This window comes from Lycium ferocissimum, chromosome 7, assembly GCF_029784015.1.
Source record: "Lycium ferocissimum isolate CSIRO_LF1 chromosome 7, AGI_CSIRO_Lferr_CH_V1, whole genome shotgun sequence".
NCBI lineage: Eukaryota > Viridiplantae > Streptophyta > Magnoliopsida > Solanales > Solanaceae > Lycium > Lycium ferocissimum.
In genome coordinates this window covers 53,880,914-53,887,149 of record NC_081348.1, presented here as the reverse complement: position 1 = coordinate 53,887,149, position 6,236 = coordinate 53,880,914, and the positions used below count along the sequence as shown (strand labels likewise).

General features: G+C 38.5%; 1 pseudogene; it reads left to right on the top strand.

Moving 5' to 3' along the window:
- The first annotated feature begins 512 nt into the window (after positions 1–512).
- Positions 513–6,003, top strand: LOC132062332 (uncharacterized; annotated as a pseudogene).
- Positions 6,004–6,236: the final 233 nt, after the last annotated feature.

Below are 6,236 nucleotides of genomic sequence, written 5' to 3'. Positions count from 1 at the left end.
TACACGGGTGAGTAAGATCGTTCTATCCTGGGAGGATATATTCCATTAACCTCGGGTACTTGAGGGAAATAATTTCCTTAAGGACACACTATGCATTTAGTGGGCTCTTTTTTCATTCTTAAATATTTTTCAGAGATTGTTATTACTTTTCTAGTTTCTGTTTTTCGTTTTCTATTGGTTTTTCCAGAATCTATCCAGTTTCTGTTTTCTATTTTCAAAAATTATTTCTAAGTTACTGTTTCAACGTTTTTGCAATACAGATTACTAACAATCTTAAGGAAATTATATTTTATATATTAATCTGTACTCTGTTTTGGAGACTAAAACCTGTGTGGTTTTCTACTCCATATGAAATTTCGTATTCTGACTTGAAGATATAAAAAGTTCGTTGGAATATTAAAGTTTATACTTGTACAACGATTTGAAGAGCATAAAAACTTCGTCGTTGTTGTTGTGAAAAGTTTGCTATTCTGATTATTAAAACAGTTTGTCAATTTTGACAGTGAAAAGAAATGGCAATTGAAAGCACTACTACTTCGGCGACTGTTGCGGCAACAAGCCGAACTCCTGTGCCACCGGCGGAAAAACCGGGGAAATTTTTCGGAGCCAACTTCAAAGGAGGGAAGCAAAGGGTGTTCTTTTTTCTTACCACTCTTGGTATGCAGAAGTTCACCAATGAAGACCCTCCTGTGCCTGCTACTGATATGTCGGCCAATGAAAAATTTATGATTGCTGAGACGTGGAAACAGACAGATTTTCTATGCAAGGGCTACATCCCAAGTGCTTTGGAGGATGATTTGTACAATGTCTACAGTGCTATGAAAACTTCTAAAGAATTGTGGGATGCACTTGAGAAGAAGTATAAGACTGAAGACGCATGCTTGAAAAAATTTGTGGTTGCCAAGTTTCTAGACTATAAAATGATAGACAGCAGAACCGTTGGAACCCAAGTTCAAGAACTTCAACTTATTTTTCATGACCTTATTGCTGAAGGCATGGTAGTTAACGAAGCATTTCAAGTGGCTGCAATGATTGAAAAGTTGCCTCCTTCGTGGAAAGCTTTCAAAAATTATCTAAAGTACAAGCGCAAGGAAATGAAGTTGGAAGATCTTGTGATTCGTCTTAAGATTGAGGAAGATAACAAAACAACCTAGAAGAAGTCGCGTGGGAATTCTACGATTATGGGAGTGAATATCGTTGAAGAGGCTGCCCCAAAAAGTAAGAAAAGAAAGAAGTCCACCGGACAAAAGAAGGAGCAAGCCAAGAAAAAAGTTCAAGGGCAACTGCTATAATTGTGGGAAAGCTGGCCACAAAGGCCCAAATTGTCGTCTTCCGAAAAAGGACAGGTCAGGCGAACATGGTGGAAAAGATGGATGATGACATTGATGATCTGTGTGCAATGCTATCAGAGTGCAATTTGCTTGGAAACCCAAAGAAGTGGTGGCTTGATTCTGGTGCCACACGACATGTTTGCTCTGCGAAAGAAGCATTTGCAACCTACGCTCCCGCTGGACCCGAAGAGGAGCTTTTTATGGGAAATACTGCAACAGCCACAGTTGAAACATATGGAAGATACTTTTGAAGATGACTTCCGACAAGGTGCTGACTCTCAACAACGTTCTGCACATTCCTACAATTAGGAAGAATTTAGTTTCAGCCGTACTACTCGTCAAAACGGATTTAAGTGTGTGCTTGTTAGTGAGAAAGTTGTAATAAGTAAGAATGAGATGTTCATAGGAAAGGGCTACCTCACCGAGGGCCTTTTCAAACGTAATGTAATGGTTGTTGACAGTATTAATAAGAATTCAGCTTCGTCTTACTTATTGGAAATGATATATGGCATGTTCGTTTAGGACATGTCAACTACAAAACCTTGCGAAAATTGATTAATTTAGAAGTATTGCCTAAATTCGAGTGTAATAAATCAAAATATGAAATTTGTATTGAATCTAAGTCTATTAAACATCCATATAAGTCTATTGATAGGAATTCAGATCCTTTAGACTTAATCCACACAGATATATGTGATATGAAGTCAATACCATCTCGCGGTGGGAAAAAATATTTTATAACTTTTATTGACGATTGCACTCGATATTGTTATGTGTTTTTGCTTAATAGTAAGGATGGAGCAATTGATGCATTAAGCAATACAAGAACGAAGTGAAAAATCAATTGAATAAAAAGATAAAAATGATTAGAAGTGATAAAAGGAGAATACGAATCTCCTTTCACAGAGATATGTTTAGAATATGAAACTATTCATCAAACTATCGCCTTTACACACCACAATCAAATGGAATTGCGGAAAGGAAAAACCAAACATTAAAGGAAATGATGAATGCTTTACTAATAAGTTCCGATTTACCGCAGAGCTTGTGGGGGGAAGCTATCCTTACAGCTGTCACGCCCCGAACCTGGGCCTGGACGTAACACGGCACCCGTGCCCGATCGCATGTGACCGAGCGAACCAACTGGCTGGCTGGATCAACATGTGATATCAAAACATAACTAATTTATAAAATAAAACTAACACATGCTGATTAACTAAAAGTCTCACTGAAATATCATAATGCGGAAATACTTAGACAATCTGAACATATCTGAAAGTAGCCAACATGGCTAAACCAAACAATCAACGATCGCCAACAAGGCTAACATAATAAATATCCGACCTGTCCCGAACTGTGTCTATGAAGCCTCTAAGAGTGCTGAATAATAGAGCTGTCTATAAACTGAATTGACTGGATAACTGACAACGCCCCGAAGGAATTTGGGGCTCACCAATAGCTGATACGTGCACTCCTAAATAGCTGAGTCGTCAACCTGTATATCGTTACGTCCGCATCGCGAGATGGTGCCCCAAGCAATAAAAAGGGACATCAACACATTTGAATTGCATCGGTATGTAAAGCAACCGAAGCAATAAAATACCGAAAACCGAAACCGAAACCGATAAGCATCAGAATCGTAATAGCAAGGAAGAGAGATATGAATACTCCTTCTCTATATCCGAATCATCCGTATTATCCGTGTTTGTATATGCGGGCTCCTCGCCCAATAATAAATGCACGCTATGGCCTCGGCCTAGTAGTGCGTCCCAATGGCCTCGGCCATGTATACGTATACACGATCGTGCCGTGCCCTCGGGCAAAATCACATATGTATAATTATGGTTAATTAATAAGGATCGAGACCACAACAACAATGAACAATGCAATGCCGAAATAGACATAGACATGTCGGATCGAACCGAAACACCGACCGTTTCGAGCATACCGACTTTCTAGACCGAGACTCATGTGGTAACAATACATAAGTCTATAAAGATTACGTGCCGAGTTCATGATATTCAAATTGATAACCATGAACGAATTTCGTAAAATCGCAACCCTTAAGATAACAAATTCTACAACATATCATAAAACCAGGGCTAAACTCGTATTCGAGTCAAATTCCGACAAGTATGAAGAATGAGGCGTAGGAGAATCATGAACATTTCCCTAACGTAGATAGTTAGCCTCACATACCTTAATTCCAACCTTTGAGCGAAATACAATGTTCGTCGCCCCTTTCAACTTTGATCTATATCAATACAAGCCAAAGGGATTCTATATTAGCAATAATATTCATGCTTTGGTCATCTAAGCATTTTATCAAACACTTAGTGGGCATAAAGCTCCACAATCTCCATTAATGGTGTTTCTTCACCCAATTCCCATTCTATTACTTCTAGGTGATTCTACAATCTCAATTAGATGTAATTAACATCATTCTCCATCACCCATATCATTATAACAATCTCAAGTCAACAATCCAAAACTCTAGCATAGTTTATATAATCCTCTTTATCAAACCCATTTACTATTCTCCCAAGAACTCATCAATTCACAACTATACATGATTAGAGAGTAGAAACATTACCTTTTTGAAGTCCAATCCTCTTGAATTCGGGTTCTAGGGTTTCCACATCCAACAAAAATGTTCCAATCCTAACTCTATGGATTAGAAGAGTTTACTCAAGTTAGAAAGGGATTAGGGACTTAAATTCACCCTAGAATCATGATAAAAACTTACCTTGGGAGATCTTGAGGTTTGGGACTTGTTCTTCTTGACTTTAGGTTAATTTTTCGTGAATGGGGTGCTGGGGAAATAAACCCCAAACCTTAAATATAACTTAAAACGCGTAAACCCGACCTTTTGACCCGAAACTGACCCGTTTCGCGATGGTTCCGCGATTCGGGACCATCGCGCAGTGTTCTGTAGCTCAATACTCAGACTTGCGCGATTGGCCCGCGATGCGGGACTATCGCACGCGCCCCCACGCGCCTGAAATAGCGACATGAGTCGATTCTGCACAGTGTTCGGTAAAATGGACATAACTTCTTGTACACAGATCCGTTAAAGGCCCATAATATACCGTTGGAAAGATATTTCAAAGGGTTACAACTTTCATCAAGGAAGTTTTCCCAAATTCATAACATATTTTCACGAAAGTTGGCTGGAAGGCAGACGTATCGAAAACTTAGCCGATTCGATAGGATTTCAAGTGCCTTACTATTAGCCATATTGAGACGATCATATCTCTTGCTCGATCTCGATTGGCTTGGTCTTTGTATCGTTAGAAAGGTATTTCCACATACTACAAATTCATTGGGGTAATTTCCCAAATTCCAAACCGATTAAGGAGTTATCGGCCGCCCGAAATAGGCCTATCAACCATTTTCGCAAAACGTTCAAACCTTCAGTGTTTCCACTAGAACTCTAATGATATGAGCTTAAACTCAGTTCCAAGATGCGGGGTGTTACAACAGCTAACCGAATACTCAACAGGGTGCCCCACATCACACAATCTATTCCATATAAACTATGAAAAGGAAGAAAACCCAACTTGAAATATTTCAAAGTGTGGGGGTGTTTAGCAAAGCTACAAGTTACTTTACCCAAAAGGGTAAAAATCAGACCAAAAACTGTGGATTGTGTTTTTATTGGATATGCTACAAACAGCAAAACTTGTCGGTTTTTGGTTCACAAATCCGACAATCCGAAATTCATGTTAATACGGTAATTGAATCGGATAATCTTGAATTCTTTGAAAACATTTATCCGTATAAAACTGAATATGAGTCGTCAAGTGAAAGATCTAAACGAACGCAGGAAGAACCAAAGGAAAGTACACCAAGTGAAGAGGATCCAAGGCGTAGCAAATGTCAAAGGACATCTACTTCCTTTGGACTAGATTTTGTGACATTCTTGCTTGAAAATGACCCTCAAACATTTAAAGCAGCGATGTCTTCTTTTGATTTAGCATTTTGGAAAGAGGCAGTCAATAGTGAGATTGACTCAATTTTGAACATCCATACATGGGAATTGGTTGATCTTCCTCCTAGAAATAAACCTTTAGGATTAAAATGGATTTTTAAAAGGAAAATGAAAGCTGATGGCACTATTGACAAATATAAGGCAAGACCTGTGGTCAAAGGTTATAGGCAAAAATAAGGCCTTGATTACTTTGACACATACTCGCCGGTAACAAGGATAACATCTATTTGGGTGTTAGTGGCACTGGCGGCCGTACATGGTCTTGAAATCCATCAAATGGATGTTAAGACAGCTTTCTTAAATGGAGAGTTGGAGGAAGAAATTTACATAGAGCAACCTGAGAGATTTGTGGTTCCTCGTAAAGAAGGGAAAGTATGCAAACTGGTTAAGTCGCTTTATGAACTAAAACAAGCAACCAAACAATGGCATGCAAAATTTGACCAAACAATGTTGGCAAATGAATTTAAGATTAACGAGTGTGACAAATGTGTTTACATTAAAAACACTCCAAATCATGAAGTCATTGTTTATTTATATGTTGATGACATGTTGATAATGAGTAAAGATATTACCGATATAAATGCTACTAAGCGCATGCTGGCTAGCAAATTTGATATGAAGGACTTAGGAGTTACTGATTTGGTCTTAGGAATCGAATTCATAAAACTCCACAAGGTCTAGCATTATCGCGATCTCGTTATATTGAAAGAGTACTTGACAAGTTTAAGTATTTGGATTTCAATGTTTCCAAGACTCGATTGACGTGAACTATACATTTCGGAAGAATGAAGGTGAAAGCGACTCACAATTGGATTATGCAAGAGTGTTGGGAAGTTTGATATATATCATGAATTGTACGCGACCAGATATAGCATGTGCTATTAGCAAATTGAGTCGGTTCACAAGTAATCCCA